The following is a 23094-nucleotide window of genomic DNA, read 5'->3' as shown; positions in this document are numbered from 1 at the left end:
ACCTGTCTCTGAAACACACTATTGGGGAAGGAGGCATGATTTTGCACAGGTTGTAGGATTTTATGTTTTCTGCCTTTGTGTCTGTGCAAGGGAAATGTCATGAATGAAATAGCCCTAAAATTAAATGCACCCTTCTAAATACAGTCCTGGAACCCATGATCTTGTTTTATTGTAATGCATAAAATCATCATTGGAATGGAAATAGAAAATGTCCACGCTCCTCGGTGGTTACATTTTAAAAACAAACATACATACAAACGTACATACAGAGATGTCATGTCTTCTTAATTAGAAGAGATACCTGTAAGTATGTGCTGAACCATTGCCAGAACACTACTATTCAAAAAATGTTCCTAGTCTTATAGAAAGTATTTTGATTCACTTATAAAGAGCATCCCAATACATGTATAATTTCACTTAAGGCAAAATCTGGTGACAACCCAGGTATGTGCAACATTCCTATGACTTCACTAGCTCCACCTAAGTCAAAAGTAGTTCAAAAATCCACCTTTACTTTGGGGGGTTCATTCATCCCCCAGGAAACTGTGCGGGTGATTTTCTGCTGCTTCGTGGGAGACAAGAAAACAAAAGTAGCATTACACTGTCACCAAGGTAAGAAGCTGTAGGAAGCAATAAGTACCAGGCATTAATGAGCAGTTTGGACACTTCACTGAAGTTAAATAAGCAACACACTAACTCCTTTACCTCCCCCTCCACCCACACACACACACACACACACACACTTTCACCCAAGTTCTTCCACCCAACTCATCTGCACGGGTATCTTCATTTTTTCCTGATCCTGGCTTCCTCTGGATGGCTGAAAAAGGCCTGGCTGACTGGGGAAACACATGGCTGAGGCATGGCCACTGTGAGGTGGTGAGGGCAAAATGCACCCTGCATGCGATTTCTCCACGGCTGCGTCCCAAGTAGCAACTGTCAGCTTCGTGCTTAAAGCAAGCTTTGAGTTCAACCACTGGCTAAAATTAAAAACGAAACCCTCAGCCTCCTCTTCACCTAAAGGCGAATTTGATTTTCCAGTCTCTGTTTTTCGTGTGCAACTCAATACCTCTGTGTACTACTTTATCAAAACGGCATTCTTATTTTAAAGTTTAAAAAATCCTCACAAAATAGGGCACGATCATCCCATGCAAGTTAAGGCAGAAAAAAGTGGCTGGCTCAGGCATGCTGGGAGTTGGACTTTTTTCCTGTCTAAACTTTAATTGGATTGTATCCTTAGTGTTTAGGGTTAAAGGGAATGGAATAAAATATTGAACGGTGGCCTCTCTCTCTCTCTCCCCCCCCCCAAAGGGAGAGAGGGGCAAGAGAGATTACGGAATAGTCTTAGTTGCTCATTTAAAAAAAAAATCTTAAGAAATGAATAGAGCCTTAGGTAAGTGAAAGTTTGATTGACTGAGCAAGTGCTTATGCCACGCACAGAGATATGACAAAAGGACACTATAAGATGGCCTTTACTAACAGGTTCCTAGAACAAGCAGTTGACTCAGGCACAGGCTCTGCAGGCCTCACTCCCTAAAAATAGGTGCCAAGTGCCATGTTGTGCATACAGGGCTAAAATAAAATCAGCTGTCCCCATCGGCTTGCTTTAGAGAAGGGAGAGGTGCGCATTTCAGTGGAGCTGGTCTCCACTAGAAGGCATTTTCAGGGGACTGGGAACTTTGTCTCGCGAAGAAAACCAAGGGGAAAGTCTGCGTGGCCAGGACTATAAGGATCGCTCCCTCGCAGAGAGGCTGCAGTTTTCTAATTGGCGCTGGTGCACTCTGAACACTAGGAAAAGTAAGTGGGTTTGGTAAGGGTCTGGGTGCTTTCTGGGGGGAGGGATCACTTCTTTGTGGGCAGCGAGAGGTTTCTCTCGAGATCTGAATCTGCATGCCACTTGTAGGAACTCTTGCAGTATGGCAGAAAGCATAGGGATGTCACATTTCATTTTTAGTTGCCATCAACAAAAATGCCACGGCGATACTTGGAAGTACATCTCAGTTGAATTGCATGCCTGCTCATAAAACGCCTGTATGTTTCTGTCGGGGGTTGAGGGAGCCTGTGCTGACATCCAGCTGCTTTGGATTAAGCATGTTCTGCACATGCAAACGCTGCCCACTGAACTCAATGTGGACAGACTTTCCAGCTCTTAATCCTACTGTTCTTCGAGCAGTTGCACTTGGGTGTCAAAGAAGAAAAAGCCATTCCACCCTAATCTTCCCGTGCTCCCAGAAGTGCAATTACATTTGCAATCCAAATCCCATTTTGTTGTAAGTAAACTTTGATCCGAGTTGCAATCTATCATGGTGTGATTCCTGAGCAAACCCATTGAAGTGAACAGCCACTGCTTGAAAAACCAAATGTGTGTGTGTGTGTGTGTGTGTGTGTGTGTGTGTGTGTGTAGATATGCATATTCTGGGACTTTACATTCTTGAGTGATTAAATTTTTTAAAAAGCAGCTGTCATTTCCATGCCAACTCAAGTTATAGCTTAACTTAATATTTAATGCTTTTATCATAACAAAATAAGGCAATAGAGGTAGCATTTAATATTCTGTATAAATCCAACTCAAATCTTTTGGGGATTTGACTGGGAACTGAAAGAGTGACGTGATGTTGAAATGACACTGGCCGGGGTGATCAGCATATTCACAGACCTGGGGTGAAGAAGAAGTAGTGTGTGTGTGTGTGTGTGTGTGAGAGAGAGAGAGAGAGAGAGAGAGAGAGAATGAGAGAGAGAGAGAGAGGTCTGTATCAGTATCTAAATCTCTCCTATGGTTTCAAAGTTTGTTTGCTAGTGCTTTCTTTTTGCACAATTCATGATCAATGGTTTTGAACAGCTCTTAGATCCAGCAGCAAACTCACAGAAGTTTTATACAGTAGCTTTCATTTTAAAGCTGAGTACCATCATCTTTCAAATGGTCTGTGGTCAATATTATTTCCTTATAACTCAATTACATGTTTCTTTGGTTGCCACTTTTATCTCTCATCTTCTCCTCCAGGGAGCCCACTTGTTCCTCCTCTTCCCCTCCATACTATCCTCACAACAACACAGTGTTAGGGAGAGAGTTAGCAACCGACCCAAAGACAAACAATCAGCTTTACGGCTTTGTGGAGGCTTATAAACCTGGGTCTCCCCAGTCCCAGCCCAGCATTCTAACTGCTACACCACATGGGCTAATTATACCACAGTTACTGCATGATTGGTACAGTGATGTATTTATTTTATGATTTAGTCTGGAAAATACTGGACAGCAATACTACTCCAGATGCTTTCATATTGGATAGGCGTCCTTGCCTCCTAGTTAGCTATTTCACTGATAAACTAATATGATATCGCATTGCACATTATTTGTCCATACAGTGAGATCATAGTCCCTAACTGTGCTACCTTGGCTAATCGGTTCACAAGATAATCAGGCGCAATATACCTTACTGCAGCATGTATTTAAAGATCACTACTAAGTCGTAATCTTTATAAAAATAGACAAGCTGAAAATAAAGAAGTATGCCCAGCTATCATTAATATAAACCAATCACTTGCTGCGTTAAAATTATAAGAAGAGCCAGAGATTCTGACTGAAAAGTTTGCGATGTTAATATAGGCATCGGGTCACTTTCCTGATAAAGCACTCAGCATGGACTTTAGAGCTTAATTAAATCTGACTACAATTCTTGCTGAACCTAGCTCTCGTCACAATTTCCTACTGGCATTTTCTCCACCCTACCCCAATCGTATCCTCGGTGACTTTAACATGTGATAGTAACATGCACACAACCAGATCAATCTTTAGGAGAACGTTCAGCGTGGGATAACAAAAATCCTACACAGACTAAAACAATTACATGGACACGACCTTAGTCTTCCTTTTTCTGACACACTCTATCAAAGACACCAATCTAACAGCTGCCTTACTAACATTTTGTGCTGATTTTATGCACCGAAACTAAATTTCTCGATTCAGGACGATGAGGGTGATTACATTACGTTTGTACCTCATTTTTTCCTCTTGAAAAGAACCCAAGGTAGGGTACAGGGGTTTCCTCCTCTCCACCTCCTTCTCATGGTACCGACTCTATGGGGTAAGGCTGAGAGGCCATGACTGGCCTGAAGTCATCCAGGGAGCCCCATGGTTGAATGGAGACTAGAACCCAGATTCCCCAAGTCCCCAGTCCAGCACTCAAACCATCATATCACATTGGCTGTCAGTAAAATAATTGTTATTAATCATTCATAATTATTTTTTCTTATAATTAACTGAATTACGGACGAATCACCCGGTTCTGTTCACCTAGCCGCCAATCCGCTGACTACAGAAGCCTTCTGGGGGATATGAGTGCAACGGCACCCTTGCGCTTGTCTTTCTCAGCCACTGATATAGAGGCTTAGTGCTGCCAATATCAGAGATGATATATACCCATCAGGTCTAGCAGCCACGGACAGCTTTAACCTCCATTCTTATAATGGAAATAACAGCAGAGCTGGATGTCATTCCTTGTAAGAGCATTTCAGCACTGCTGATACCTCTTCATATCCTCCACCATGCTGAGGTTCCTACCAGGCCTGTTGCCAGGATTGACCCCCTAAATTTTCTGTCCCCCTAATTTTTTTTACAAGCAAATAATTAAAATTAATTTACAGTGTTGTCTTTGAAAGGGCCTGAAAACTGGATGAACTCTGTACTACCTTTTTGGTACCCCTCCCCAAACCTTTAAACTGGCTACAGGCCTGGTTCCCACTCTCTGCTTCCTGAACTCATCTAGCAGAGCAGCCCGTTTCTTCACCGCCACAATGCAACAAACTAAGCATTGTTGACCAGGCATCTTATTTCTCAAAGGGCTGTCTTTATTTACGAGCTTCTATAACTAGTTTCATGGTTGCTGCCCAGTCACTTACAACAGAAGCAAGATAGAGTTTTAAGGTCCCTATGAGGCAGATTGTTTCAGGCTGTGAGTCTGTCTACAGCTTTCATTATAATCCAGTAACACTTGGCATGACTCAGCACCTGACATTCAAATTTTGCATACATTGTGCTGTTTTCTTCTCTCCATATCAGAGACCACTGAAGTGCTTAATTTCAAATTATTCAGGGATCAATCTGTGTGTGTGTGTGTGTGTGTGTGTGTGTGTGTGTGTCTGTCTGTCTCTGTCTCTCTCTGTGGGGAAAGAGAGAAAGCCAGCACATGTCGAAGAAATCCAAGGTAATTGGCAAATAGAAAAGCAGATGCAATGTACCTTGTTAAATGGGAGAACTGTAGGTTGGTATCACTGAAACTGCTTCCCTCCAGTGAGTGTAAGCATGAGCATAGTCTCCCAGTATGACTCAGTGGGCTAATGGGAAGCTTGAGGTTTCTTCCAGCTATGCTTATATGGGCTGCTGTTTGGCTGTGCACCCTTCCTCCTATCTCTCAAAAACCCTACAGTCTTTCCATTTTTTAAGTTGCAGCTTGTCATATTTGTATAATCTTAAATATGCAGATTAGTACATTTGTCAAAGGTCACTGATACAGTCATCACTGCCAAGAGATTCATAATACCTGACACATACGCGGGAGTGTGTTGTGCATGTGCTTATTCTTATTTTTATGGTGGAGTTGATCCAGAGCCACAAATAAATGCATCTGTGAGTTGATTCCCTCTGCTAAAATGAACGGAGCAGCCGTTTCACATGGGAAGCATCCGTGCACTCATCAGAGCCTCTGTACAAGAGCAGATTACAGATATTCTGTGGTATTTGCACATTGTAGCATCAGCTAGGATAACTGTAAGCTACTAGACACAGTTGTGGGCACTGGGGACTGGTCATATTTATTCATGTTTTTCCTATAAAGGTAGGCTTATATCCAATGTTATGCTAGCAGAATAATATACAGGAGATGACTAGTTCAGCTGGTGGATACATAACTAGTAGCAGAGCAACTAGCACAACTAATACAAGCAGTAGCTGGCCTATATTGTTATTTCTAGTATTTTAATTTTATGTTGTGAGCCGCCCCGAGGCTTCGGCGAATGGGGCAGCATAGAAATGTTTTAAGAAAGAAAGAAAGAAAGAAAGAAAGAAAGAAAGAAAGAAAGAAAGAAGTTATAACACCTTGTGCAACTGGAATTAAAGTACTCCATTATCTTACTGATGCAAGATAAAAACAATTGGTTCAGGCTTTGCACTAGTGGAATGGTACCACTGAATACAGTTCTTAGTACCCTGCTTTTCAGTTCAAACCTGGTTTGTTCCATTACAGATTGCAATGACACAAAGTTAAAATAGTCAACAAAAGCACAAAATGATAGCTATTGATAAAACTGGAAAATCAAAGAATAAAACTACAAAATAGCATCAGCAATAAATCATTGAAAGAAAACAAAATGTTGCACTGGCAGCAGGATAACTAAGACTAAAAGGCCTGGATAGGAAAAGCTCTTCACCCGACACAAAGAGGTCATATGACTTAGCTCCAGGCCAATGTCCCCAGGGAGACTGTTCCAGATTTAGGGCACTACAACCAAGAAGGCCCCTTATCGTCTCATACTTTAGTGTCCAGGGTCACTGGGCAAGGGCCATAGGAAATTATCTCAACTATTATGCAGGTTCATGTCAGAGGAGCCAATGTTCTAGATACCAACATTTCCAAGCCGTATGTGTTTTAAAAGCATCTTGATTTGTCCCTAGAAATGAACTTGGGACCAGTGTAGCTGTTTTTGGAACTAGTCTGTGCCAGTCAATAGTGTAGGTAGGGATATTTTAGAACAACTGATGTTTTGAAATGACCTTGCAGTTCTGTATACAACAACTTGCAATCTTTTAAATGAGATATTAGACTAACACCAGAACAACACACCCCGTACCATTTGCAGGTGGCAATTTGGTGCGGGGAGGTCCTTCCCATGGAGGGTAGAACAGTTTTTAACACTGATCCTTTCCTGTGGTTTGCTTTTTGAACTGAAAGAGGAGTACTTTTCATACCAGTTGTACTGACAGCATTTGGCACGGAAAGGGAGGCATGGAAGTCATTTGCTGATAGGGAAGGTTCCAATACTGTAGCTTGAAGACTCAAAGGTACAGAACTGGAGTACAGACCTATGGAAAAAGTGAACACCACACGGTGACAGTAAGCATTTCCTTTCCTACCTGCTGAAAAAACATTGAAAAAATTCAAGCCCCACCCTTGAAGATGCCTCTCAGCTCAAGGTCCTAACATTCCCCCATCAATTGCTATATCCTTTGGTCCAGCCCAATCATTATCAGAGCATGATAAAAATTAGCTCTCTGAATTACTTGAAGGGGTTTCAAGAGAATTGCCATGGAAAATAATGGCTGTTTGAGCAGACTGCCTTTTGCTTTATTCCTTTTGTACAGATTTGCAGAAATAGTTTATTTCCCCACTGTTACTTGGTCTCTCAGGCTTTCCTCCAATTTGTATGTATCCTTCCTCCCTGAGATAAACTGGTAGTATCTACAACCGCAACAGCCACCAAATTTTTGGCAGCAGCCACTATTAATATCAGGTATAGCATGGTGCTCTGAATTGTCATTTTTTATTTCATTTTTCTACATTTTACTTTGGTAATTCAGTAGTCATACATGTTTGATTCCTTTTTCAGTTGGTATAGATGTTTTTATCATTTTTAATCTGACAATTTTAAAAAATTCTGTTGTGGTACATTTAGGATGAATAGATTGCTTAGTTTGTGTTGGATGTATGCAGTGCTATCTCTGTCTAGGCAGCCAGAGCTACTTCAGTTTGCCAGGACATTTTGGTTGAGGCTATCATGAGCTAGACCATGGCGCCTTCTAGGTAAATAGTACTGGGGGACAAGGAATAAAAGCATTTCTCTTAATGCGATGCAAAGCCACAAAATATCCTAGGACATTATGTTCAGTGCCATGTTCATTCATACAACTATAACAGATAGCCCTATTCCTGTACTTTGTTTTGTTTTCCACAGGTTTTAAAAATAGGTGTGTTCAGGGATAAACTGAACACATAAGAAATCTGATCTTATTAATAATGGACGCCAAGAATAAAAAGACTGATTTATTTTTTAACTTTGGTATGTGCTATAATTTGTTCCTCATCTGTGTTACAACAGCTCATTACTCACAAGGTCCCATCACTAGTTGTCGGTCTTTTTTCCCCCCAAAGACCTTTGGAATGGCGTAAAGGAGCTTCCAGGCTCATTGGATCTGAACAAGAAATGTTGTACTTGCCCTGTCTGCCCAAAATTTAGATGTGTCCATTTACTTCAAGGGATAAAGAGTGGCTTGAGTTGATAATAAGAGCTGTCATGAAATGGATCAAAATATGTTTATTTTTGGGAGGTTGCTGCACTAGCCATGGATTAGCTGGCTCCAACCTGATAGGCTTCCTTGCATTCTCTGTGACTCTGAGCTGCTCTCTAAAATTGCTGGTTACTTATTTAAATATGTTGCAGAACCTCATGGGAATCCTAGTTTTAAATAGGAAGGATGCAACTGAAGAGAAACTTAAGTGATGATGCAGGAGAAACCTGAGCTCAAATACCAGAGATTGCTGCCAGTTTGTTTATTTTTATTTGTTTAAAGTTGTCATGAAATCTTCCAAAACCCTTTGTCACATGCCGCCAACTCAGACTTTTCTTTTAATCCCTATTGAGCCATAATGGCTTTAAAAAAATACTCAAGAGTAGATGCAGGTTGTTAAAATTCTCCTTTGCCATTGTAGATCTAGGTGGGGGTGTCTGGACCTGCAATGTGGAGCAGCATCTGAGGCTCCAGAGGGCAGGGCAAGGGTTAATCCTGGCACTGACAAAATGCCAGTAAAACCAGGTGCCAGCCTAGCAGGAATCTGGTGCCCAAGGTCTCCAGGAGGCTTCATCTTCCCCTTCAGAACTATCAGAATTATGGCCTCAAGCATGCCAGAGATAACAGTGATAGCACCTGGAGCAAATGGAGGGTCCCAAGGACTGGGAGTTGGGCCATCACCCCACAGGCCAGCTGACCTAAGCTGATGGGGGGATAAAGCCCGAGGAACAGAGCAGCCCTTTGTTCCTCTTCTGGGAGACCCCCTCTGCTTCTGATTCTCCCTGCCAAAGAGTGCCGTGGCATCCTGCATATCCTGTGCTGGGAGAAAGGAGAGCTGTGTGAATAGCTTAGGCTAGAAGTAGTTTGTTATTTTTCTATCTGAGTTGACCAACAAGACCCTGGGAGTTGGGGTTTCTGGGCTGTCTAACCCATTTTGTTGCTCCAGTCCAACTCCCCTTTCCCCCTCTCTTCCCCCTTTTACCTAGGTTTATCCTTTTAGAGTCAGTGTTTTAGTCCCTCTACCCCAATATTTTACCTTTTTATAAACGTGTGTTGTTCCCCAAGCTTGGGCTTGTTGTGTGCTGACCAGAGTTCTGGGACCAGGGAGATTCTGGACAAGGTTGTGCCCATGTGGCCAGGGGAGTGGGGGATCCCTGACAGCTTTCCATTACAATACCTATTCTAGAGTAAATGTGCAGGAACAATGATTTAACTGCTAGATATAGTTATAGGGTGTGACCCTAGATCATCTGATATTGTCTGGTAGACCACAGGCGTTTTCAGGGTCTGTGCACCAAGGTCCTCCAACCCGAGTGCTTAGACTCCAAAGACCAAGACACTGCCTCATCTCCTCATTGTCTTCATGGAAAGAACGATGCTCTCTGCTCCTGGAGGCCACAATGGGGCCCTGGTGGGGGAAGGGGCATGTTGGGGGCAGGGAGGTGAGGAACTCTGGGGCCACAGAGTCGCATCGATTGCGAACAACACCCCAGCCTCCCTCCACTCAACCCCTCGGCCAACCTCCACCTGTCCACCTCCTTGCACTATTACCCATGTATGCTTCCTCCCACATTCCTTCTTTCCTTTGCTTTCTTCATGAGCTCACCATGCATGTGAGCATTGTGACGGGATGCGACAGCACTCCACAAGTACCTCAAAGGCTGTCACAAAGAGGATGGAAAAGCCCCCTTCTCACTCATCCCTGAACAACAAACCGCAGCACACCAGGTTCAGAATAGACACTCGGAAAAACTTCCTCACTGTCAGAGCAATGCAACAGTAGAATCCTTTGCCTAGAGCGGTTGTGGGCTCTCCCACACTAGAGACATTCAGGGTGAAACTAGACAGTCATCTGCCTGAGATGGTGTAAATTGGCGTCCTGCACCAGCAGGAGGCTGGACCTGATGGCCTCCTTGGCCCCTTCTGACCCTACTATTTTATCAGTCTATGACCCTGCACCATTGGGGTTCTGGTTTAATGACAGCCAGTATGACTGCTTCTTCCAGAGGATAGACACTCACCTCTCCCCCGCCCTTCTGCTCCCTCCTTGTCTCCCTGTTTTCAGTAAAGTGGTTAAGCCAAATCTTTTTAACTTGGTTCTTGAAACAACTATGATGGCTATGGTGGTGTTTAAAGGTTACTTTAAAAGTTTTACTATGTTTGTATTTGATTATGGGTTTTATGCTCTGACTTTGTGGTAAAACAACTTAGTTGGTTTCAGCAAGGTGATATATAAATACACTGAATGCATAAATGAATAGAATTCTTTCTCTTGCCCTTCTACCACAATGTCAAAAGTTAAATTGCATTGTCCTTGGGGCAGATTCTTGCTCACTCTCCTTTTTTATGGCACTCTGTTTTGTTTATTACACTGCTTGTAGCAGAGTATATAAAAACAAATAAATAACTTACATGATTGGGTTTTTGGAAAGGACACAATTGATTTTTGGGAGCATTCAGTGGCAAACAACATGCTGTATACTGTCATTCCCATTTGTTTCTTTTGGGGTTCCAGGAGCAGACGGCAGCTGGTGCCTGCCCTATCCAAGGCCACAAAAGCACATTTAAGGTCTCTGTTGTGACTTGGCCAGTGTCAGAGGGGGAAAAGGCCTTTGTTTGTGCTCGGTGAAGAAAATAAATAGTTTCGAGGAACACATTCTGCCTTCTCCACTGCAATAATGGAAACATCCCATTTCTAGCAGGCAGCAGCATTGGCCCAAAGCCCAAAAGGTACTTGCTTTGCTTTCTGTACAAACAGCTTTGTAGTTTTAATTTTCACTTGCTCATGTGGTGCCTTTTGGAGTTCTTGGCAGTGAGCTGGACTGCATTATCGGAGGTTCACAGGTTCAAAGCTGCCTTCTATTTTTAATCTGCCCTGGGAGTTCAATTCCCATTCTTTCATGCCTTATAAGTGGTACAATGGTAATTGCTTAGGTGGTATTCCTGACACATGTTTCTCCGCCCACCCCCATTGAAAAGGTAAAGCAAAAACACACAGCATGTATGATAGAAATAACTACGAAAACACACACACACGGGTATTCTTAATCGTTGAGCTCAACCATCACTCATTTTCATGGGACATGAGATCCATGGGACTCATGTCTAAATAAAACCTGTTTACGATTGAGGAGGTGGAGAATTTAGTTGTGACAGGCTATCCTGGAGCCCAAGTTCTTGATTCCTGGAGGTAGCCTTTGTTCTATGTACAGGTTGGTTCTACCTCTCCCGCAGAGAGTAATCCATGTGCATTTGCTCACCTGTGTATTTCTTTCGCTTAAATGAATGTAACTTTTAAAATCACTCCTTGACTAGAGCTGAGACTATAATTAAAAAAAAGTAGGCTTTGAATAATAAAGGCGGACAAGGGCAAAAGGGATTGCCTCTCCCCTCCCTTGCAATTGCTTTGGGTTTATCTATCATCAGAGAGAGAATATAGATTTCCCTGAACTCCAGAAAGGACTTTTTTTCTGAGGTTAAAAACCAATCAACTCCTTCCTAATCTTTATCTTTCCCTGAACATGCTTGTCAAGGGCAGCCTGTGCAGAATGGGAAAGCAACCCAAAGGCCTTGCTTTTCCAGACACCTTTTGAATTGCCATAGAAATGCCAGCACTTATCACAAGAAGGAATTCGTCCAGAAACGGATCTTGCACACACCTGCAGACAGAAATGCAGAAACTGGCTGAAGTTCATTGGCTGAATGTTACCAGTGCAGCTCCTCTGAAACAGACCTAATTTGGATGTGCTTTATGCCAAGGATGGGCAACCCTCCTGCTCCAGAGCAGCGATGGGTGGTGGGCTGGGGGGCAGGGGGCAGTGTTGGGCATGGCCGAGGGCAGGAGTGGGTGCCATCACCCCATACTTGCCTCTGCTTTCTCGCACACAGATACAGAGAGCAAGAAGGGCGAGAGAGAGAGGGTGAGAGAGAGTTCCTCCTCTGTCTTGCACACGTGCACAAAACACTTTTCCCACACACGAACATTGGCATGACATATGCACCCCCCCACACACCCACATTTCAACATGCAGAGCTGGAAAGCACAAATCTGCTGAGAAGCAGGAGGTCCCCAATTTGAGTGGGGAAATGGACTGTGGAGCTTCATCTCTCTCTGGGTCCCCCTGACCCTCCGCACTGAATTCAGGCCACGCAGATGTGGCTTGAGAGGCTGGCAGGTGTTCGGTGTACGGGAGCATGTCTTCTTGCAAGCCTTTTCTCTCCTCTCCCAGTCATGCTCTGACCAGCCCAATGGCAGTGTGATTTAGCTGGGAACGAAGGAGGACATGTGGGCTTGACATGTGTCCTTGCCATCACAATTACATGGCCGGCAGCAGGCCAAGCAGCTATTTGGCAGGCCAGAGAGAAGATGATTTATCTCCGGAGGACTGTATGATAAAGATAATTATACCATAGCTCCACGCAGTCCTGAGCCCTCTAGCCCACCAAACAGCTGTGAGTGATGGTTCTGCAGGGAGGAACTCAAAGGGCTGGTGCACCCACCTCTGGCTCCAGTGAAGGCCTCAGAAGGGGACGTGTGCTCCATGTGCTTCAATTTCTCCTAGCAAATGGAGTTTTTCTCACTGTGCAAAAATGGCCTCCTCTCCTCTGTTTTCTGCGGGGACTCTTAAGAGGCCCAAGTCCTGTCCCTGTTGAAAACTGGATTCCCTAGAAGTGAACAAGACTCCACTGATGAACTTGATGGCTTAGCAAGTAGTCTTATGAGGCTTTGTAGGCATATTTGAAAAGAAAGCCAGCCTTGCCTGCATTGACTTAAAAGGTGGTTGTAACACTAGCTGCAGTGCTGCGAAGTAATTTCAAGGAGTGTAAGCAGGGCTTGAGAACCAGAGGGCTGCAAAAAAATTAAAAGAAAGTTTTCTTCTTTCTGTCCCCCCCTTTGTTCTTTCCCTCACTCCCTTCATTTGCACTTCTAGACTTACATACCTTATAGGTTGAATTACTCATGAGGTTGAATATTTCAGTGTGTCCCACTTTATGTGCAATTGGAGCGCATCCACCTCTATAAACCCTTTCCCAGTAGTTCCTCTGTCAGATTCTGTTACTTCTCCAGGCTTAATTTATGAATTCAAAAAGAAAAGGAAGATATTAGCACTTAATACAGAAAATTATTAAGACAAGAAAGCACCTCTGTTGCACTGGGGTGCCCTCTTTATGGATTGGCAGTATTGATTATGGCATCATATATTTCTTGAAGTTATAGCTGAGTAATTCAGATGCAGTTATTATGGATAGAAGAGGAGTGTATGTTAGCAGGAAAGATATCTATTCTCATTCTTGCTTTGTAACTGGCATATCCCATTTTCAGTCCTTCCATTTATAATAATAAATACCCCTCATTAAGTTGAGGACAAGATGGCAACGTTATTTAATATAGCTGCAGTTATGAGGCATAGCAATCAAATGCCTGAAAAATGAACCACAAATTTACATATTAAAGACTAATCATAGCACTCTTTAAAAATCCTTTTATTAATTGGCTTTTGTTTTTAATTACTCTTACATTCTGAAGTGGTCTTCCAATGGGGTTCTTCCATGATTTCACTTACATTTATGAGAACATTCTACAATAACATATTAAAAATTATGTAATTATACTTTGTGTTGCATGCATACAAATAAACAGAGGTCATGTATAACATTTACCTGCAAGTGCCTTCCAATGAATCAGGCACTGGCATAGTCTGGAAATGGAGATTATCTCTTCAAAAAGCTTTCAGCTTTGTTTATCTTTAAATGTCATTATTTCATTTAAAAATGAAGACACTAATTGCATCTCTGACATATTGCCTGGTGAATTAGTAGATTTCTAGTGTGCTAAAACATTTTTTACTGACTGCTACTACACTACCTTTGACAACAATTCCCTATTCAAAGATTGAAATGACCAGGTTCTAATATTTGTCTCAGGATCTATTCTTTATAACTTGAATGTTATTATGTCAGAGGTATCACAGTAATCCATTTTTAAATTCACACCAAAATGAGTGAGTACTGCACATATTCATAAGATAGGTCTCCTTAATCAGTCTCGTGAAAGATATTATGGGAGCTTTCACATCCACTCACAGTGTGACCCACCAACCTAAGGGGAAGCTCAAGGCCTCTTCAGTCATGCTTGTAGGGGCTACAGTGACCTGCTGTTTGGCTGCGCCTCCTTCCTCCAATCTCTCAAAAACACTATGCTCTTCCCATTTTTAACAGTTTCAACTTGTCCTGTTTGTGTGCTCTTAAATATGTCAAATTTTAAATAGCACGGGCAGAGAGAGAGTTTAAACTTTCCCTTCCCAGCTGGTATCTTAGTAACAGTCCAGTGCCCACCTGCACAGCAATCATCATAGCTGGGGAGAACCGTCCTATTACTGCCTCATGCCTAACTGCTCTGCAGGTAGGGGTTGGATGTTTTTTATAGATACTGTGGCTGGAAGAGCTTAAAGCACATGTCCCCATGTGCTGAAGTCCTATGGGCTATACCCCCACCCCACGCCTGGCATTTTAAAAAGTGGCAGTATGGTTGCTAATGGCATTATTATTGTCACATTTATTTAAGGCCAATCATAAGAAGTACAGGAATGTCAAGTCACTTTATTCGTCTGTTTGAAAAAACGCCCACGAAAATAACAGACGGGTTATAAAAAAGATGACAAGGTACACTGAAAAGGCTTTCAAGAACGTGCAGAAATAAAGGGGAAGGGCTGGGTGTATGAAAGCAAAGCTCCAAAATCTACAAAAATGGGAGCTAGTCATGTTATGCAGACTCAAAGTGAAATCCTATGCACATCTAGACAGAAGAAGGACTACAGTTCTCGGTATTCCCATTTAATTTGGCTTGTTGGGGCATGTAGGGAGTCTTAGGCCTTCAACTCTGCCTAAACAGCAGATCTCACTCTTGCTAAGTTAGGTTGTGCTGGATGCCCAACAGAATTCAGGTTGTATCCATGACTACTTAAAGAAAAAAGACAAGAAAATGAACAACTAAGAGAAGCTGAAATGGACAGAATTCTTCACTGTCCCTTGCTGATGTCCCTTTGCTGACAGAACCTTCTTTGATGTCCCTTTGCTGACAGAGGCTTTTGCCGGAAGAGCGGGGAGGCAAGTGATACTCGGCCATTGCCTTCTCCCTTTTGAGCCCTTGTGCCATCTCCCACACTGCTCCAAAGGATCCTCTACCCCCTGGAGCATATGATAGGCTGCTGTGCAGGGAGGGGGCCCAAGAAAGGATCGTCGTCTTGGTTCTGCTGCATCAAAGAGTATTTCATCAGTGGAGACACACCCTTACCATGTAGCAGATGCCTGAGAGTCAGAAGCCAGGCACTCTATTCCATGAGCAGCGCACTCCATCTGAGGGCTTTCTGTTGCCAATAGTGTCAAAACAATGTTGACATGCTATACTCATGTGGGAATTTGCAGCAAGGTTTTGATGGAGCATGTGGAATATTTCAGTAAATATAGAATTGTAGGCAAACCATTTCCCATTTCTGAAGGGAACATCCTGTTTACAGGAATTGTGTGGTGCTGAATAAAAGTTTCCGTGCGCTGTAGTGCTCATCCAGACATGACTGGTGCAATTTTATGTCTGTAAACTTGGGACTTTACAGAGAGATTATTAATAAGTTGGGGGATGCTCGCAACGTACTTTCTTCCTCTTCATCAACAGTGAGGCTAGGCATGGTGATGCTTTTAAGGCAGCCTGTTAATTATATATGTTTCCCTTAGCATAGCAAAGGGATACGGAAGGTGCCAAGAGAGAACGGCTTGGTGCTTGTTTCTGAATACTGCTAGGAATGAGTGTGTACACATTCTCTGTACTGCTAGATCAAGGAGCATGTATTAGCTTTATAGAGTAAGGCAAAGGAAGTAAGAGTTTGGAAAGATATTTTCCTTACCTGTTTTGCATCTTTCTCGGAATCACATCCAGCTTCCTATACTTTGCATTAGTACACATTTTAAAGGGATATGCCATAGCTATGTACTCAAATTATGGCAAAATAGGTAGGGGAGCCTTTATTGAAAGGTACAACCCCCACCTACTGGCTTCCCCCAGTATTAACCAGATCATGAACTGTATCCATTGCTGCCTGTTTGTTTACACTATTGGTGTAACACTAACATAAGTGTTTTCTAGCATAGTGCCAAGAGCCTATGCTGCTCCAATGGGTTTTCCAGGGAAACCCATTCCTCTGCACCAGTATATGCTATTGCAATTGTGTTAGGTCTGCTTAAACCTAGCACTAAGTCAATCGTGCAAGCCGGGCAGCAGGGCTAAATAGAGCCCAATAGTCTCTCCCCGTATTTATTTATCTATATATTGCATTTATTTGGAGCCCATGCGCAGGGTTGCAATGATCCTCCATGGAATTCAGACTTGGTTCTCATGCTCAGCCCTCACTTGGGAAGAGAGCCATGCCAAGAGAAAGTCTGCAAATGCCAGCTGTGAACTTGGCAACCTTCTTCCGCAATATGTTCAGCACAAACAAAGGCTGCAAGCCATGCGTGCAGAAGAGGGGCACTGCATGCAGAGCTTTCCCAGAGGCTCACTGGCTGCTGGGTGTCCACGCAAATCTCAGCACGCTTACCAGGAAGTCAGACTACTCACAGGCACAAGAAAGCAGGCCAAAGTCCAGGGGGCTGAGCCAAGAGAATCCGACAAATTCTCCCCACCCAAAGAGATTCCTCACACATCCCTTGCTAGGGGCAGATTCCTTTGGGGTAGTCTATAATAAAAAAAAAATAACAATTAACAACCAAAACTATAAATACAATAATGAGAATTTTAAAAAAATTACATCATAAGGAGCCAGCAATAAAGTGAATCAACAGAACAATAATTCCAAGATTAAAAGTGAATCCTTTTAAAAACAGTGACCAAGGAAGCGGTCACAAAAGGTAAGGGATATGAGACACAATTCACTCTGAAAGAGAGCAGTATATATTATGCATTATGTACAGCCCTGGTTTCCTCTCCAGTCAACTGAGCAAATGTCCTTCTGCTAATTTTTGGAGGAAGTTCATTTTGCTTGGATGTATTCTCTTTTAAGTACTTTCCCTTTGCTTAGTCTAATATAGAAGAAATGCTAAACAGTATGCAGATGGATTACTGTTTATTAACAATCAGCATTACTTTGCCAAAAGGAAATTACTGCATGTGTAATGATTTCTGTGCCACTGGAATAGCATATTCCTCAGATAACTATAGGAGAGACTCCATCTACTGGTGTGTTTCAGAGCACTGCTGAGGTCTATTAGATATTATGCAGCAGCCAAACTCTTTGCTGATGCACAGACTGATGGGACAGCTAATACTGGACACTTCAGTCACAGTTTTGAAAGGACCCGAGACAGCATTTTCCTATGTGTTTGGACACTGGCAGATTGAAGGACAAGCACAGAATGCTAAGAAAATCTAGTTTTCAAAGGTAGGGAAAATGATTTTGCTGCTCTGCTCTCTGAGCCTACTTCAGAAGAAGTTCTAGGTTTGTTCTCCTTTGGGTTCTGCCAGAGCAGAATGGCAAAATCCATGACTGCCCATCCTAGAAGACAACTTAGTGGCCAGTTTGCCCTGTAGTTCATAATACAACGATAGCCATGTAAGGGATCAGTGAAGTGCTGAGTAAGAGAATTACCCTGGGAGCTGCACTCACAAGTCCTTCTGCGTTAACAGTGTGCTAGTTGTATTCAGGGACCACGACCCAGCTCAGGTAAGTCCGCGTAAGACAACAGAGGAGAGCCCAAACTAGGTGAGATGTCAGACGTGCACCACTGGATCCCTGGAGTAACGACAGTGGTGGTGGTGCATGACAGTATCACTGAGGGGGACTGCGGTGTGGGGGAATGGGGTCCTCTCCCTCAGTGACATGGTCCTGATCCAGTTTGCATGTGCATACACACATTTTTTAAAGGAAATCTGAAATTTGACAGAAAAGCTGATCATGGATCTCAAGCTCCTTGTCCAGTTCGACCCTGAAGAGGCATTTTAAGAATGAATACAAAATGTATTTTTTATTGTTTCAATCTGTCCCCTTGTGAAGGTTTTGAGTGGGTTACAGCACTGTTTTGTGTATATGGGAGTCCAAAACTTTTAGGGCCAGTTGGCCAGACCAGTGGCTCAGGGATATGCACAGCATGTAGTCAGCTGGGTAACAAAAGCAGAGGATTCCCTGAGTTGCAATTTACCTGATGGCCAGTGGGTCAATTTACCTAGTTTTATAAAATGTATTTAGTTTGTATGTGTATGTATGAGGTGGGGGCGAGAATTTGCAGTTCGTTAAGGCAAATAGCAAATAGAGTGCCCTGGATGGTGCCAGGAAGGTGTGGTGGAATCGGTGGATTCAGATACATCATACACAGACCACCCCACGGCTCTAGGACAGAGTCGTCTCTAGCTTTGTGCAGGATTCAAACCTGAGACAAGACTGAGAGTCTAAATTTTTAACTCATCCACACACAATAGAAGAACCGGGAGTGGCCCCAGGTAGTGAGCTTGTGTGGCTAGAGAAGGCAGAATGATGCTTGTGTTGGGTATCTCTAGATAGCCCCTGCATAAACCCCCAAACGCAGTGATCTTGGTTAAGTAGAACGAAGCCATGTCAGTGCGCTGATGGTAGCACAATCCAGAGAAGAGCATAATCTCATCTGTTCCCAGAAGCAAAGAGGTTCCCCACTGAACTCACTGGGGAAAATTCGAAAGGAGAGGATGAGCTCTTGTCCTTCACCTCAGAAGAACATATATCAAGTCATGTTGAAGCAGACCCAGGGCCCATTTAGTCCAGACAGTGGCCTACCAGATGCATATGGGAAACCCACAAGTAGGACGTGAGTGCATCAGCACCACCTGCTCATGTTGCCCAGCAACTGGAGTACAAAGGCACTGTCACTGAGGGCTGCATACAGCTGTAAGGACTAGTAGCCACTGATTGATGAAACTGGTACTTTTGAGACAAAATCCCAAGGAATCAAGATTGCACAGAGATTTACTTATCTTTATCCTAGGGTTTAATATGCAGAGGAAATTACAAGAAAAACTGTTCATAATTGCACAGTGCATTCTTTGGTTTCCTGGCATAAATCTTCAAAGCAGTTCTCTAAATGTGTATTTCAGTTGTCCATTTGGTGGTTCCCTTGTCAGCTCAGTTAGTTAGTTAGTTAGTTAGTTAGTTAGTTAGTTAGTTAGTTATTTGTGCACATATTTATATGCCACCTAGAACTGCCAAAGGGCCTTGTTATGTCAGAACAAATTATGAATATTTTTGTCCATGATGCAACAGAGATTTTAATGTGCTTAATCCCTCTGGATATCAGCGCAGACACTATAGTAATTATCTCTCTTAGGTTATCAGGCGTATCAAGCATGTAGTGTATAATCAAAACTTTGTTTTCTGTGTTTAATGTAACTTTTCCATTAAGTGACTCATCGCCAGCCTCAATCTGCTGCTCTTTAAAGTACTGTTGCAGGGTGGTTATTTTAAAAAACAACAACAGCGGCAGCACACAGATGGATTTGTCTCTTTTCACAAGATTATCTAGAGCTCCTGTCATCTAAACAGTGTATTTGACCATGGATGACAGTATGACAAAAGAAATGATTACACAGTAAACTGTGGGAAACAATGCCTGTACCATCCAGGCATAGTCAAGAAATCAGCTCCATCAAGACTTCCAGCTGCAGGGACTTTTATCTCCTCCTGCAACTGACTGTGGATCTCAGTGCAATTTGGATCAGAATCTGTATATGTCCAAGCTTGCAATGCGTTCTGTGTAACGACAGATACATGGATGTGCTTGTAAAATACACAAAGGCAACTAAACTAAATGCATTACTAAAATGCAAACAAAATATGTGCAAGGGTATGTGCAATTACCCCCAGAGGAATGAACAGAGTTAGAACTTCCGTGAGATCAAGCTGTACAGATCTGCCTATCTCTGGTGAAGTCTGTTGGGGCATAATCCAATGAGGCTGCCAGCAGAAGCGAAAATAATAAGATGCTTGTTTTCGAATACAGTCAACTCTTTTCTGTGGATTAGCTGTTAAAAAATATGGGTGTTGGTGCTAATCTTTCCTGAAGGAAAAAGAACACCAATTATCATGCCCCCATCTCTAGAGAGATTGTTGTTGTTGTTGTTGTTAGTCGCAAAGTCGTGTCCGACCCATTGCAACCCCATGGACAACCTTCCTCCAGGCCTTCCTGTCCCCCACCATCCCCCGGAGTCCACCTAAGCTCACACCGACTGCCTCAGTGACTCCATCTAGCCACCTCATCCTCTGCCGTCCCCTTCTTCTTTTGCCATCTGTTGTTCCCAGCATTAGGCTCTTCTCCAGGGAGTCCTTCCTTCTCATTAGGTGGCCAAAGTATTTGAGTTTCATCTCCAGTATCTGGCCTTCTAAAGAGCAGTCAGGGTTGATCTCCTCTAGGACTGACCGGTTTGATCGCCTTGCGGTCCAAGGGACTCGCAGGAGTCTCCTCCAGCACCACAATTCAAAGGCCTCAATCCTTTGGCGCTCAGCCTTCCTTATGGTCCAGCTTTCACAGCCATACATTGCAACTGGGAAAACCATAGCCTTGAGTATACACACTTTTGTTGGCAGGGTGATGTCTCTGCTTTTTAGTATGCTGTCTAGATTTGCCATAGCTTTCCTCCCAAGGAGCAAGCGTTTTTTAATTTCTTGGCTGCAGTCCCCGTCTGCGGTGATCTTGGAGCCCAGGAAAATAAAATCTATCACTACCTCCATTTGTTCCCCATCTCTTTGCCAGGAAGTGAGAGGACCGGATGCCATCATCTTAGTTTTCTTAATGTTGCGTTTCAAGCCAACTTTTGCACTCTCCTCCTTCACCCGCATCAAGAGGCTCTTTAGTTCTGCTTCACTTTCTGCCATGAGAGTGGTATCATCTGCATATCTGAGGTTGTTGATATTTCTCCCAGCAATCTTAATTCCAACTGGTGATTCATCTAGCCCCACCTTTCCCATGATGTGCTCTGCATATAAGTTAAATAGGCAGGGCGACAGTATACAGCCTTGCCGAACTCCTTTCTCAATTTTGAACCAATCAGTGGTTCCGTGTCCAGTTCTCACTGTTATTTCTTGACCCGCATATAGGTTTCTCAAGAGACAAATAAGATGGTCTCGTACTCCCATCTCTTTAAGAATTTGCCACAATTTGTTGTGATCCACACAAATCAAAGGCTTTAGCATAGTCAATGAAGCAGAAGTAGATGTTTTTCTGGAACTCCCTAGCTTTCTCCATGATCCATTGTACGTTGGCAATTTGATCTCTAGTTCCTCTCCCTCTTCGAAATCCTGCCTGTACTTCTGGTAGTTCTCGGTCCACATACTGCAGGAGCCTAGCTTGTAGGATTTTGAGCATAACTTTGCTAGCATGTGAAATGAGTGCAATAGTGCGGCAGTTTGAACATTCTTTGGCATTGCCTTTCTTTGGGATGGGAATGAAAACTGACCTTTTCCAATCCTGCGGCCACTATTGAGTTTTCCAAATTTGCTGGCATATTGAGTGTAGCACTTTAACTGCATCATCTTTTAGGATTTTGAATAGCTCAGCTGGAATACTGTCACCTCCACTAGCTTTGTTGTTGCTCAGACTTCCTAAGGCTCACCTTCCTAAGGTGGTCAGTGACCACCCCATCATGGTTGTCAGGGACGTTAAGCTCTTTCTTGTATAGTTCTTCTGCGTAATCTTGCCACCTCTTCTTAATCTCTTCTGCCTCTGTTAGGTCCCTGCCATTTTGGTCCTTTATCATGCCCATCTTTGCATGAAACGTTCCCTTCATATCTCCAATTTTCTTGAAGACATTTCTGGTCCTCCCTATTGTATTGTTTTCTTCTATTTCTTTGCACTGTTTATTTACGAAGGCAATCTTATCTCTTCTAGCTATTCTCTGGAATTCTGCATTCAGTTGGGTGTATCTTTCTCTTTCTCCCTTGCCTTTTGCTTCTCTTCTTTCCTCAGCTATTTGTAAAGCCTCCTCAGACAGCCATTTTGCTTTCTTGCATTTCTTTTTTTTGGGGGGGATGGTTTTAGTTGCTACCTCTTGTACAATGTGGCGAACCTCTGTCCAGAGTTCTTCAGGCACTCAGATCTATCAGATCTAATTCCTTAAATCTATTTGTCACCTCTACTGTATATTCATCAGGGATATGATTTAGGTCATACCTGAGTGGTCAAGTGCTTTCCCCTACTTTCTTCAGTTTAAGCCTAAATTTTGCAATGAGAAGCTCATGATCTGAGCCACAGTCAGTTCCTGGTCTAGTTTTTACTTACTGTATAGAGCTTCTCCATCTTTGGCTGCAGAGCACATAGTCAATCTGATTTCTGTGTTGACCGTCTGGTGATGTCCATGTGTAGAATCGTCTCTTAGGTTGTTGGAAAAGAGTGTTTCCTATGACCATCGTATTCTCTTGACAAAATTCTACCAGCCTGTGCCCTGCTTCATTTTGTACTCCAAGACCAAACTTGCCTGTTATTCTGGTTATCTTTTGGCTTCCTACTTTAGCATTCCAATCCCCCAGGATGATAAGGACATCATTTTTGAGTGTTAATTCTAGAAGGCGTTGTAGGCCTTCAAAGAACTGGTCAACTTCAGCCTCTTCAGCACCAGTGGTTGGGGCATAGACTTGGATCACTGTGATGTTGAATGGTTTGCCCTGGATTCGAACTGAGATCATTCTGTCATTTTGGAGATTGTATCCCAGTACTGCTTTTCCTACTCTTTTATTGACTATGAAGGCTACTCCATTTCTTCTGAGGGACTCTTGCCCGCAGTAGTATACCTGATGGTCATCTGAATT

The 23094-nt window shown here is 43.0% G+C and overlaps 1 protein-coding gene across 1 annotated transcript in view; it reads left to right on the top strand.

Annotated features, from left to right (window-relative positions):
- The first annotated feature begins 1533 nt into the window (after positions 1-1533).
- XIRP2 (xin actin binding repeat containing 2) overlaps positions 1534-23094 on the top strand; it is an 82983-nt gene continuing 61422 nt past the window's right edge. The window contains exon 1 of the mRNA XM_044418218.1: positions 1534-1797. The gene's annotated coding sequence lies outside the window, so the exon portion shown is untranslated. The remainder of the gene's footprint in view (positions 1798-23094) is intronic.

This window comes from Varanus komodoensis, unplaced genomic scaffold, assembly GCF_004798865.1.
Source record: "Varanus komodoensis strain SLA01 unplaced genomic scaffold, ASM479886v1 scaffold9, whole genome shotgun sequence".
Taxonomy (NCBI): Eukaryota; Metazoa; Chordata; class Lepidosauria; order Squamata; family Varanidae; genus Varanus; species Varanus komodoensis.
The sequence above is the reverse complement of the archived record's forward strand: the minus strand, read 5'-3'. Positions and strand labels throughout refer to the sequence as shown.